This window comes from Otolemur garnettii, unplaced genomic scaffold, assembly GCF_000181295.1.
Source record: "Otolemur garnettii isolate 467f Iridium unplaced genomic scaffold, OtoGar3 scaffold00005, whole genome shotgun sequence".
NCBI lineage: Eukaryota > Metazoa > Chordata > Mammalia > Primates > Galagidae > Otolemur > Otolemur garnettii.
Window position 1 is genome coordinate 25,158,571 of NW_003852400.1, and position 14,722 is coordinate 25,173,292.

Genomic DNA, 14,722 nt, shown 5'->3' on the forward strand with positions numbered 1-14,722 from the left:
AAAAAAAAAAAAAAAAAAAAAAAAAAAAAAAAAACAGGCAGAGCAGCACCTGTGCTCACTGAGTAGGGTGTCAGCCCCATATACCAAGGGTGGCAGATTTGAACCCAGCCCTGGCCAAACTGCAACAAAAAAATAGCCGGGCATTGTGGTGGGTGCCTGTAGTCCCAGCTACTAGGGAGAGTGAGGCAAGAGAATCACCTAAGCCCAAGAGCTGGAGGTTGCTGTGAGCTGTGATGCCATGGCACTCTACCAGGGGCAACAAAGTGAGACTCTGTCTCAAAATTAAAAAGTGGCCATGAAGCACACCTATAGCTCTTGTCTTCAGACCTTCAGGTTTTTTTTTTTTCCATTTTGGCTTTTCAATATTATCCCAGACTCACTCCCAGTAGAATTCTTTATACTTTCATTTAAAATTTTTTCCAGTTTGAAGATTGAAAATCAGATGAAAACAATACTGGCCTATGAACTCCTGAAAAGTGCTCTGAACAACTACAAGGTATGCTTTGCTCCAAAAGAGTAATTTCACATCTGCCAGAACCAATTTGGGCTTCTGAGAAAAGCAGGCTTACATGCAGAGGCAGGGAAGGGGGGCCGCCAGTGCAGTGTGACTGCATGTGCACAGGAAGATTCCCCAGGCCCATCTGCTCCGAAACCATCTTTATTCATGACAGCCTCTGAACCCAGTGGTGCTGTCAGCATCACTCAACAGTCCCTGGGATAGAACTGTCTCCTCTTGCTGTTTGTCCTTTTGTGTCTAACTGAAATCCCGAGGCTCAGGCTGAATACCTGATGCCTCCAACCCCTCCAGGTCATGCAAGCCAGCTGTTCCTCCATTTCCATGGCCAGGACACTTGAGTGAAATTCTGGCCCTGGTTTTTGCCTAATATGGGAAATAAATTATACCTACATGGAGTTTCAGTCAAAGACATGACAGGTGCTAACACTGCACCCAAAGAGATTGCTGAATGCCAGCTGAGAACAAGATTGAAGGATAGGCGATAGTCATTCTTCAATGCTAATGGTTAAGGCTGCTCCAAGAAAGCTAAAAAGTTGTCCCACCCTAATCCCCCAGGACCTGTTGTCTATGATGAGATAATTACCTCTGTGATTTGTTATAAGACACAGTTAATCTTAAAATAAGGAGATTATCCACATGGACCCAGTGTAATCACCTGGGACTTTAAATACAGATTTTCTAACCAGGAACAAGTAGAGGGAGCTGGAGCTTGAGGAGGACTTGACACACTGTTGCTGCTCAAAGATGGAGACCACATGAGAAGGAGCAGAAAAACAGGGACCTCAGCCTTACAGCCACAAGGGACTGAATTCTGCCAATAACCTGAGTGAGCGCAGAAGTACATTCTTTACTCGAACCTCTAGAGAAGAGCCCAGCCAACAACAATTTGATTTTGGCCTGTGAGACCCTGAAGATAGCCCCCACCCCCCACCTACCCTGCCTGCACCTCTAACCTGCAAAAGTGAGAGATGAGCAACTGGTGTTTTAAGCAGCTAAATTTGTATTGAGTTGTTGCTCCTGCAGGAGAGAACTAGTATAGCAGCCAAGACAAACAAGCCTACTTCTCACTGTTTTGGATAAACACTTTCTTTGGAAGAAGCTGGAATCTGCCTCTGAAATCATCTGGCATAAGAGGAAGGTGGGCTCAGATCCAAACTTATTATTCACCTATCACGTACATGCTGGCTGGAGCTTTAAGTGCACGTATACTAACCTAAATCTAACACCTACCCTATGTGACAAGCGCTACTACCATCCTAATATTTTCTCCCTGGGCTTCTAACTCGTGTTCAGAGAAAGTGAATGATGGATCCAGTGAGTACACCTGAATCACATAGTAAGCTTTAAAAAGATCCTGATGCTCAGGCCTCAATCCTGACCCAACAAATTACTGCAGTCCAGACCTCTGGCACTTAATTATGCTCCTTGGATGATTCTGATATAACCCAGACGATGTTTCACAACCAGCTTAAAGCATGGTCTGTGGACACCTGCATCAGAATCCCCTCCAGCTGGGGCAGACCTGATGTCTGTCTCTCTCCCTAATATCCATCCTCTACTTCCTCATTTTTAATGAGTCCCAGGTTTGCTCCCATGCCAGTGTGCCTGGCTTGAACACATAAGGCATGGTTGTTTCATTTTTAAACTCTAACCATTCTATCCCATTTCTCTCTCCCAAGTACCTTCCTGTAATGGTTAATTTCATGTGTCAATTTGACTGGTCACAGGGTTCTCAGATTAAGGATTACTTCTGGGTGTATCTATGAGGGTGTTTCCAAACGGGATTAGCATTTGAATCAGCAGCCTGAGTGAAGTAGATCACCCTTCTCAATGTGGGTGGCCACCATCCATTCTATCCAGGGCCTGAATGGAACAAAAGGTGGGCAAAGGAGGACTTTGCCCCTTTTTGCTGCCTCACTTCTCAGCCTGGGTCATCTCATCTTCTCTGGGCCTTGAACTGGGATTCACACCATCAGTTCCCCTGGTTCTCAAGGGGTCAGACTTGGACTACTGTCTTCAACTTGAAGATAGTGCATTATGGGACTTCTCACCTCTGTGACTGCATGACCAATTCCTCATACTAAGTCTATTTTATATACATAAAAATATTTCCTACTGGTTCTGTTTCTCTGGAGAACCCCAACGTGATTCCCATTTTCTTACATAGTTCTGGCCAAAACCATACAACTCCTACCATGAGTGGGGAGTTTCTGGGAAAGGTTTTGCTTGCTCCTGAAAAAAGATGAAGGTGCACAAGGGGAGTTACCTGGTGCTACCCTTGAGCGTGGTGGTGAGAGGATATACTACTGGGAGCAGCAGTCGTCCATGGTCATGAGGTGAGATGGCTCTGGATGAAACATCTGAGAAGGTACCATGAGAAGTCAGAAGGGCCTGAGACCCTGGCAACTTTGTTGAGCTGCCCCAACCCTGGAATAATTCTAGGAGATTTATGTGAGATACGAAGTTATTAGTGGCTATTTGTTCCTTACAGCTGAAAGCATTTCTATCTGTATGCAAGGCTAATTTAAAATACAAGTTAGAATTTCTGGTGGTGAAGACTGGGTTATTTACATTTTTAAAAACCATGTAATTTTTTGTGCTCTAAGTACCAATGTTCTAAGGTCACCTATCCAAGAAATGCTGCTGCTGCTTCTGACTGGTCCATCTTTGTCCACTTTATGATGCTATAAACAAATGGAAAGACATCTGCATTCCCCCACTTTTTATATACCACCTCATGGGGATCAAGATATTGGTATTAGATACATTAGAAAATAATAACTAAGAAAAGAACCTAGACAAAACATGTCTATAAGATTCTGTTTGGGGAGGGGGGGAACTATAGTCTGTAAAACTTGTATTTGCAAATCAATCAGGAAGTAATGGGTATATGGAGAAGGACAATAGAAGACAGAGAGCCCAGATAGTGCTTCTTTTCACGTTGACATCAAAGGACCTCTGAGAATGGTTATAATAGTCAGTTCAACAACTTTACATGAGTATGTTAACCCCACATATCACAACACACTTCAATAAGCTACACATATGTAGAGACAAAACCTGTTCACCTAAAAAGCTTCCAGATTTCCCATTTAGGGTGTCTTTTAATCTTCACCCTAATCCCTAGAGAAATTTCTGGTGTTTCCCATTTTGGACATGACTTCAAGCATAAAAAATTGTGTGTAGGCTCCCTAGGGGGAGAAGCCAAGTTCCTTTCGTTCACCGTTCTTTCCAGAGCCTGCAGCCCAGTGCTTTGAACATAGTAGGCGTGTTCAGCTATTGCTGAGACTTCAAGATTCCAGAAGACCAAGAAAGTCCCTTACATTTTGGGAATTGGCTGTCACTTATTCCCCCCAAACTCTTGTGTTTCCAGAACACATTCCCTTTTTTGTCTGTTCTGTCTGTGCACCCTCCACACTTTCCTTCTCCAGCTATCCAAGTCCTTGCCAGTTCAAATCCCTCCAGGCGACTCCCACCACTCTTCTCTATACCTCTCGATATAAGCCTTGTTACAACCACATAGTAGATACCTTATACCTTTTAATAAATAAGCATTTCTTAGAATGCTTACTTTTGCATGTCCTATGACTTACATTTGAACCTGGGATACTGGGCAATAAATGTTGGTTGTCTGAATGATTATCTGACCTGATGTAGTCAGACGGCCTTTTCCCTGAGGGAAAGGGCTCCTCCCCACATGGCCCCAGGAGAAACAACATGAACCAGAGCTGCAGTGGTACAGGCAAAGCTGTCTTCAGAAATGTTCTATGCCTGGTCCTGAACAACTGGCTGACATTTCAACTGCCTTGTTGCTACTTCATACAGTCCCTTCCCAAAAGGTCAACATGGTAGAAGATGGTTGAAGTTAGGTTTCATCACTATTTAAGCTTTAGACTTTATTTACAATGAGTGAGGCCCTGGGCATCTGGGAGTTTGAGAGCAAGCCATCTGCTGATGAATGGCATAAATGGAGAGCACACCAACAAGGAGTCCTTGTGAAAGAGTGGTACCTGAGCTGAGGCATAAACACATATGAAGTCTGATGCCATATCGGTTAATCTTTAAATCCCAACTCTCAACAGGCTGGACCTACACTGTTCACCCAGTCAGGAGGAAGGGCTTAAGCCACACACAGAATAGACCTTTATGGACAACTGGAAGCCTCAATAGCTGAGGCACGGGAAATGCCATGAATCTAGAAAGAGCCACTTGTAGTTTTCCAAATAAGAGTTCCCAAAGTAATGGTGTTGGCTTTTGATGTACAGGTCTGAAAGTTTTGTTTAAGCATTAAGTCAAGTATGTCTTGATTAAGGAAAGAAGAAGTTTGCCTGTATTCCAAATAGCAAGTTATCTTGTCAGATCGGGGTGTTGGCTGTTTGGAATTTTTCAGGTATCAGTTGTGTTTCCAGAGATATTTGGGTTGGCAGTATTCTATTGTACAAATATTTTCTCCTCAGTACTATGTATGGTAAAAAACATAAACCTACCTCCTAAGGAATCTACTATCCCTAAAATACCTATATTTCAATTCTATGATGGCATTTTGGCAATAAACATGACAGGAAAATGAGTTAATTGATGAGGTCTGGTAGGTGGGCGTGCTTCCACATGCCTTTCTTAGATGAGCATTATAAATGTGTTTACTTTTTAAAGAGCTAACACACATGGATTTGCATGAAAGCAAAAGAGAATGTGGTAGAAATATGTGCCTTTTATCTCTTGCTTTGATTTTAAAACATGATGCAATGGGAAAGATAGTGGCCCTCACACACCGCAGTAACTTACCAGGAGATGAAAACAGAACAAAGAGAATATTAAATGAGTTTTAATTCACAGCTGGAAAAACAAATGAAAAATTGACAGAAGCCATAACTCCATGTGTGGAGAAGACATTTAGGGGAAGTGAAAGTTAATAATAGAGCCTGCATACAGCTCAGTACCTGGTACTAGATGACAGGTACCTGCCACATGTTACAGTGCCCTCACAATCACTGTGCAAGGTACGCTTGATTATCCCAATTTACTAGTGAAGCTGACTATGAATCCCAGCTCCCCCTGTTATTAGCTGGGCAATCTTAAGTACATTTATTAGCTGTTTTGAGCATCCCTTTCCTCATCTATAAAATAGGCATAAGCAATGTCAAGAGCAGATAAATTACTTAGCATAGTGTCAGGAGTATCTAAGAGCTTAATTCTTTTACTATTACTAAGTTGGGTACATGAACCCATCAGACCTATGCAGGAAAACAGCACAGTAGAATGTGCGTTCCTTTAATTTCTTATATTCTCATTCTCAAGATTTAACTGTAAGCTAAGCCATCTCAGCCCTCATCCTACACGATGGAAACTTTACGCATGTATTTCTTAGGAAGGAAAATGGGGCCCAAGAATCTCATTTGCTCATGGAAGCGATTATGTCATTGACCTTTTGCTCATTCTCCATGAACTGTGGTCAATATACAAAGACATCTACTTATATCACAGGGAAAGAGAGAGAAAGAGAGAGAACACCAATGTGAGCACCTTTATTTCTGTTTCTTATCTATAATCCCCTAATTCTATGATTTGTGAGCCTTATATCCTCCCCAATTACTCCACAGTCCCACGAATTACTATTTATAAGAGTTTATAGCCTTCTATAGGGTGGTTCACTATATTCTTTCCTCCTCAATAAACACTATTAACATATGGCTACACAATAGAGGAAGAAACTTCTCTAGAGCCTACATGTTCTGAAAGACAGTTTAAGGAGGTGGTCAACTGGCACTTGGCAGGGGCACCAATCTATAAGAGGTACCAAAAAATTTCTGAAAACATAATAAGATTGAGAAAACTGTTCACTAGTAACTTACCTCCTTCAGGTAGAGTACTGTATATGAAGGAAATACTTTGATACACTGCCAAGGTTGAGCACTAAGGCCTCCAAGAGCATCCTGGGGTAATACCAAATATTCACTGAACTACCAAGTGTGGGTTTGGTGAACTGATAATATACTATCTTGATTTGGGGATGTAAAGGACAGAGGCCTGAGCTGGGTAAGGCTATCCCATGTTCTCCATCCATGGAGAACAAAGCTCAACCTCACTTATAAAGAAGTGATAAAGAAATATTTGGAGATAAAATTTAATGCATACCAGGAACTCATAGGTCTTGGTTTATAAACTATTTCCAAATATCGCCTGGGATAATGGGCACAGAACCTGTACTGCATCCTAATGTTGGGTGTTACATTTCAATTCTCTAACTGGAGGTTATTTATCGGAGTTCTTCCCTTTCTGGAAGAGGAAGCTGTGCCTGATCTCATCATCCAGAGTACAGATTTAGGCCTCATGGTGGAATTCATTGGCCCCACGTCATGCTAGTGCCCAGGTCACAAACATACCTAACTGAGTTAAATGCAACTCTCTGCTATTAATTAAAATATGAACAAAAAAGCACATGGCAGCCATGATGTGTGGTGGCAAGCTGAGTCACTTAGATAGAACTGTTCTGTGGTAGCCTCATCTGTCTTGCCATGCCGTGGGGTATTTCTTAATGCACGTGCAGGTAATAACACATTAGCAGCACAGAGAGAGGCTAACTACTCAGGCAAACCTAAGTATCAATATGTTGGCTGTAGTTCATTCCAAAGCACAATTCCATACCTTTGCTATTTTTGGTGTGTCATGAAGACACAAATAGAATCAGAATCAGAAGTTTTATTCAACTTCACCTGTATATAAGATAGGGATGGAACCCAACGACTGCAACATGAACTTTGTGCCTCGTTACTTCAAACATTGAAACTTTTATATTAAATATAAGGTAGCCATAAAGTTCGTGTATGTTTTAATAGTTAAAACTATTTAAATTGCACACAAACTTTATGGCCACCCTTTATTATTTAATGTCAGAAGATATGTTTGTTATTGGGTCTACACAAAGGAGAGGTTTGATCATAGCAAAACTTTGAGGACACGTGAGTTTGTGTGACTTGGAAGCTCTGGATACAAACATCCTATTACACGGCAAATTCATATGCCCCTGTAACAGGTGAATTTGGGGGCATTGGCAATTTTTTTTTAATTGCATTGCAAGGAGATGTACCACAGAAACTTCAGTATGTTCCTTTGTCTAATGATGAGATACTGTTTCAGAACTTATGTCAAAAGCCAAGGTACATAAAAGCAAGTTACAGAGAAGGCAAAAACCTATTCTTAAAGCAGGTATCCAGCTTGTTGTGCCAAGTGATACTAATGTCTGCAGTCAGCTGTCATTATTTTTTCAGTATCTAAGGGAGAGAGTATAGATGAATTCTTTTGTGAACTGCTTCAGTTAACTATGAAAGGAAAAATGTATTCAATCTCATCCAAGATTTCTTTCTGAGCCGTCAACTAACACTTCATGTGTGTAGATCAATTTGTACTGATGATACCCCCCTGCTATGCTTGGTAAAATATCAAGTTTTGCTGCCTAAATTTTCAAGAAAAGGAGTAGCTATTCATATAATGCACTATCATGCACTTGCTGCAAAAAGTTGTCTTCAAAAATAAAGAATGTTCTGTCTTCTTTATATAGTGACAGAAACTCTACCAAGAGAAAAAAGCCAAAGCTTTGTTCCTTCCATGCTTTTTTAAAAAAGGAACTGGTAGTTGGCACTTTGTTCATTTCCATATAGAAATGACATGACTTCTCACAGTAACATATTTATATTTTATAACCAAAAAAAGGTATGAAAATAGTAAACTGTCTCTCTGAAAGGGTGGCCTTCTCTTGTTGGCCTAAGCACCCATCTAATTGAAGGTGGAGGCATATAGTGGATGAGACTGGCAATGATAGTAAGAAAGAATGCAAAAAACACTATTCAGAGTCTGGCATAAAAAGCAAGGTTATGCAGAAAAAGAGGAGATGGATAGATAGCTAGATAGATGGATGGGTGGATAAACAAACTTCCAAGTCAGGCTATTTAAGGAAGATTCTCTAAATACTATCATCTTCCCTCTTTAACATACCATAGTTCCAATCCATAGGATCCAGTTTATGGAATTCTCCTCTGGCTAGAGAAGAAACTTTTGCTACCTATGACAGCCAAGCTCCAGAACCACTCTTACATGGCAGAAGATACATTACAAAGGACAACCCACCTATTTTTCTTCCCGGGGAATGCTGGGAAGAAGGAAGCAGAATGGAGGAGGAGGACTGGGAAGGCAAAGTACAGAGATAGCATATGTTGCAAGCTGCCTTCAGCCCATCCTCAGCTTAGACAAGTGAGGAAATCTCAGGAGTACAGGTGGGCAGGACAACTCTTGCCACCACTCTCCACACCAGACCGAAGGGATTACTGCACAGCTGTTGTGTGCCATCATGCAGGAATCCACACTGCGTGCTGGTCCAGCAGGCCAGGAGAAGGCTGTGCTGTCCCAGTGGCCTTGGATCACTGTGGTGTATATACAGATCCTGCAGTCACTGAGTCTGGGGTTGGAGGCAGCCTGGTGAGTACTGCTGTCATAGTAGTGTGATGCCCTGTAGAGAGCAAAACAGAGTGTGTCACAAGGCCTGGGAACAAGAAGTGCCCCCAAGGAACCAGGATGGGGCTAAATCAGTCAAGGAGAGGCCAGCTGGCAGAGTGGCCACAAAGTCTTTCCAATGAAGCAGAGGTAAGAGAACATGAAAAAGTTAAAATTTGTGTGAATGAAGGGGAGTGTGCAGAATCTGCCTAAGCTGCATACACAGGGACTTCATGCACACTCTACATGGTATATCGGCCACAGAATTCAGACTCAAGTACCAGTGGGCCTAGTACCCACCAGCTGCATTAGGTCCACCACCCCAAAGATCTCCAAGATCAGGGCTCTTCCCCTTCATCCAAGAATCAGGAAAACCACTTTGTACCCTGCCTCATACCCACAGAAGTCATCTTGGAGAGAAATCAGGGGACACCCAAGGCAAGAATATGGAATGCTGGGTGTGGGATTTTTGTGTGTGTGTTTTTCCAAATCTGAACATCGTCTAAAGGAATTGTTACCTTTATTAGTTTGAACTAATATTTCCCTCAAATAAGGCTGGAAACTAGTGTAATTTTTTTTTCTCCCACTACTAGAGGTCAGGGGAAGCCTGCAATATTTATAGATAAAATTAGAGGAGCATATTTCAATTATAGTGTAAGTTAAATCTGCAACTCTATTACATTTGTTTTTGAAATCCATGAGAAATAAAAGCCTGCTTATATACAACCAAAGTAATACTGTAGTTGACAGCCAAAAACCAGAAAGGCTCTCTTTTCCCTAGGATATGCAGTAGCTATATTAAAACACAAAAATGAACATAGATAGTTCATCCAAATATTGGTCTAATAAGAACGTGGCGTGATCAGAGAGAAATCACTTGCTTTCACAAGGAAATTTTAGCTGGGTAAAGCACACTGAGATAATACTTTCCTTTTCTTGGAAAAACAGTTTTAGAAAAATGAAGAAATGACCATGCAACTGATATGACAACATTTTGGAACAATTGAATGATTCATGTTTATGGATTTTTTTTCACTAGAGATTTCATGTAAAAAAAAAAAAAAATGAAAACCAAGGATACTGTCCAAGAATGGTAGCACGTTCCTGAATCTCTAGCACTTTGGAAGCCTGGAATGGGAGAATCACTTGAGCTTAAGTTTGAGGCTGCAGTGACACCACTGTACTCTAGCTTGGGCAATAGAGCAAGACCCTGTCTAAAAAATAAATAAATAAACTCAATTCCATTAATGATAGTCTTCCATACAAAATGTTATTTTTATTTAATTGTGACTCCATGAATACATTTTAGAAAAAACAAAAGGCTTGGGAAACTCTGATGACCTTGACTAGCATATCCTACATATGGCAAAGACCACAGTGGAGATTATGGGATTTTAAATTTTCCTCACTTTCATATTTCAAAACAAGGACCAGAAATTGATGATGATATGAATATAATACATTTCAAGGAAAATATTCTTATTTCTTTACTATCATGTGATAAAAGCTGCTGAAGAATCTATGTGTTGTTTTTAAGTGACAATCATTTTAATGTGTTACCATTAATTCAGGAATGAAAACTATATTTTCATTCTATAGTTATAACTATGTCAAAAATGTTCTCTTCTCTCAGAGATTTGTGATGCATAAGGTAAACACATAATCTGAGAAATAAAAAGATGCAAGTTGCCAGCAGGGTTCAAAATCCAAACTCAGTACAGCTTCCCTGGTGCTCGTTACTTAGTTTTTGTTGTTTCAACAGCAACAACTCAACACAAAGCCCACTGCCCTTTTCTAAATGTAACCAAAACCCAATGCAGGTGTTCATTTGCCTTTCATTTTAAACCATGTCATATGTGTTTTCATAGACCATAATGTGCATTAAGGAACAACTTGAAAAGCAAGGGCATTGCATAATCACTCTTGTTGATATAAAACAAATGTAGTAACTATGTCTAAGTCATAAGAGCACATGTTGAACATTAAATCATTTCAAGCAGGCATTTTTCTCCGGTGCTATGGGATTCTGATGGCTCAGCATGTCTACATCCAATATGTTAACTCAGCATCATCTCACCTTCCCTCCACTGTTGCTCAGTTGGCAGTTTCTGTACATTTATTTGCCAACAGCAGCTCCTTCCCCTCCTCTGGTGGCCATCAGTCTTATTTGAAAGTGTTGAAGCCTGCACCTGAACATCTCAGCCTTACTCCCTCCCTCCCATCCCTCTTCTTGTCCAGTTATCACATCTTCTTTGTTCCAAAGAAGGAAGAAGGGCCATTTTCAAGGTCTGATCCATTTTCAAGGTCTCTACCATGAGAGGATGCAGGTACCATTTTATTAAAGTGTACATTGGTTACATTTAGGAATTAGAAGGCTGGGAGCAGTGGCTCATGCCTATAATCCTAGCACTCTGGGAGGCCAGGGCAGGTGGATCACCTGAGCTCAGGAGACAAGCCTGAGCAAGAGCAAAACTATGTCTCTAAAATAGCCAGGTACTGTGGCGGTCACCTGTAGTCCCAGCTACTTAAGCGTCTGTAAGAGCTGAGGCGAGAGGATCACTTGAGCCCAAGAGTTTGAGGTTGCTGTGAACTATGACATCACGGCACTCTACTGAGGATGACAAAATGAAACTGTCTCAAAAAAAAAAGAAAATTAGGAATTAAAAAGTTGTCTAGATTCTAAGCTAGTTCTGCTATCAGGTATCTGCCTCTCCTAAGAAGAAAGTCTGACTCAGAGAGTGTCATCCCGAGGTCCTGTGGGGTCCTCTGTGAGCTTGCTTCATGGGAACAAAGACGTCTGGAATTGTCTGCAGCTGCTGCAGATGGCTGTGAGGCTCTCCTCTGCTAACTTGATGCTCTTGTTTCTCTACGTGTCTGAGTCTGGCTGCTCGCCCCACCCTCCCCGCTCCCAGCAAGTGCTCAAAGTAGATTCAGCATTGGGTGTGTATACATTTTTCCCAATTGCATCAATAAATCGACGAGGTACTACAGCATGTTTACCAATGCTACAAAGACAAGTCTTTCCTGAAACCCTTTTAAATCTCCACACTGCCTTGTTCCTGCCAGAGACTCTGTGCTTATACCTGCCTGTTTTTAAACAGGACCCTGCCTCTTTGGTCTACCCATGTATCCTTGAATCACCGTAGGTCATGGTCCTCGATTCATAACCAAAGACCTACCTAAGTGACAGCCCCTTTGGGAGGAACTAGCAAACTCACAATTTTATGGATATAAAACTTTATAGATATAAAAATGTCTGATACTTAATGATATTTAGGATACAATATATATGAATTTATTTCTAAGTATGTTTCTAGTTAACAAAAGGATTTTGGATCAGAAGCAGCTCCTGTCAGCTTAGAAAAAAAAAAAGAAAGAAAGAAAGAAAATACCAAATAGGCATAGACAAAAGGAGGCAGAGAGAGTTGTCAGAAAAAGAATAGAGCTGTGAGCTGCATGCAATAAAATACTGAAAAGAAAAGAAGACACTGAAAGCAGCCTCAGGTCCAAGAACCAAGCCTGTGAGGATGTATGAGCAGAGACAGGTGCTGAGGAGGTCAGAAGCTGGGAAGGGAGACAAAAGTCAACAACCCCAGGGATACAGGTCCAGAAAAATAACTATAGCAAGTATTTTCTCATTTTGAACTAACAAAATACCCTTTTGTTTAGGGCAGAGATGGCATCAATTCAAAATGGTCACCTTGGTAGACTTCGCAGCTAAGGGTCTGATGTGACACCAGTGAGATGTAGGTGATATCCCTCGAGCCTTTCCTTCCCCAGTCAGTGACAAAACCCCAGGCAGACAATCTTACTATTCCTCTGGGCTTGTCCCCCCTCTGCCTTGTGAACAGTCAGTGAAATGGCAGCAGCCATCCTGAAACCAAGGGGAAGAAAACTCCGTGACTTAGGAGGAGCTGAGAGAGGGAAGGATCATGATTCCTGACGAAAGCCTTGAGCCACGACATTTTTTCTGATTAGAAGCAGACCCCATTTTTAGCAGAGTATGGTACATTTGGGAAGAGACCCACCCAGATGAAAAAAAGATACTCTTGAAATTATTATCAAGAATACAAAATGAAACTAGATTAGACACATCTTCCTGAAATGGTGAGGGGGGGGTTGCCAGTTAAATTTCTAGTGAATGGGGAATGAAAAATGGAAATTAACTAAAAAAAAAAAATGGAAATTAACTGTAAATTACTCATAATTATTCATGTAAAATGAGTAAAACAATATATCATTTCTATTTTGAGTTCTGCCTTTGCTGTTATATCTCAGTAAACCTTAAGAGATTTTTAAGTTCATGTACAACCAGAGTCTGCTAAGTGTACATGTGTTTGTATTTTGGTATATGGTTGGTTTTAAGTTATTCAACTTTAGATAATGCTTCCTTGGGTGTTTTCAGGAACCTATGTCTGTTTGGGGGAGAATTACTGTGTTATAATCCTTTTAGACTTTGAGCCCAGGGATTTACACACCTCAGAAATCATAGTCTTACAGCCACTCATTCAATTCTCACAGCTTTTAGAGTTGGGGGTGTAACCCCTTAAAAACTAAGTTATTATACGTATTATCCAGATAAGGAAATGCCATCTCTAACAATGCTATTCACCCTGCAGGATCCTTAACCAACACTTTGTTGTCTTAGCAAATCTTAATGATATACACCCAAGGTGAGTTACTGAATTAATTACAGACTCCTGAGATTCTAAGGATGGGGTGGCAGCTGAGTTGTTCTGATCCCTGAATCATGCTGTTTCATAAATTCAACCTGGCTTAGGGCAAATTAATGTTTATTTTTGATAATACAAGTACAGAGAGAGATCACATTTCCAAGTGACTTCCTTTAGGAAATTTGAGAATATATTTGTTAACATTAATATGCAGTAAAAAGAATGTGCATTCTAAAATTTAAAAAAACAAATAGAAGAAAGTGGCATTTCTGTTCTTTGAATAAAAAATGAATACATTTCAAGTATCTACATAATACACAAGTAGATTTATCAGAAGGAAAAAAAGATCTATCCTATTCAAACCACCTGTTTTAGTTTCTTTTTCCTAAATGTATTAAATCTACTTAAAAATGATTTACTACATAAGAACTACCAACATATTTATCATCCAATTTAGAAGAAAAGAACATGGATCAGATGTTAGTTCTACCTTAAAGTAAATCATTTTCTTCCATTTTAATAGTTGAAATTTAAGAAAGAAACTGGACCTGCCGGGGACATGCCCTCAAGCAGGAGATGAGGGTGTTCCAAATGGCAGTGCAGTTGCAAGATGTCCAGGGTTTTTTATTCCTGGGACTGGCTCAACATTTCATTACTTGGAAAGTGTGCCTGATCAGGCGAGACCTTCAAATCTGAGTTCCCCTGTGGTCAGGGGAATGCTAATGACTGTCTGAGAGCTTGTCACAGACGTTGGATGTTTTTTCTCAGCATTCCTGGCTGGTTTTCCTCCTTTCTGGCAGCTGCGATGTCGCAGACTGCCAAGAGGCACCATACTGACGATCTTGAGAGGTTCTGTTTCCAGCAAGCCTTCTTTTTACTGTCACCTCTGTATTATATCTCTATTCCAACTCTCACTAGAATTGGTAGTCACTCTGGTATAGTTTTAATTTCCATTTCTTTGTTATATTGCTTTATTCTAAACATGACTCCTTTTTCCGTTTCATGAACCTATGTCTGATCTCCCTGGTAGATTGAAATACCTGGA

At 40.7% G+C, this 14,722-nt stretch overlaps 1 pseudogene; it reads right to left on the bottom strand.

Annotated features, from left to right (window-relative positions):
- The window catches only part of LOC100962522, a 34,080-nt pseudogene extending 19,571 nt beyond the window's left edge, over positions 1-14,509 (bottom strand).
- Positions 14,510-14,722: the final 213 nt, after the last annotated feature.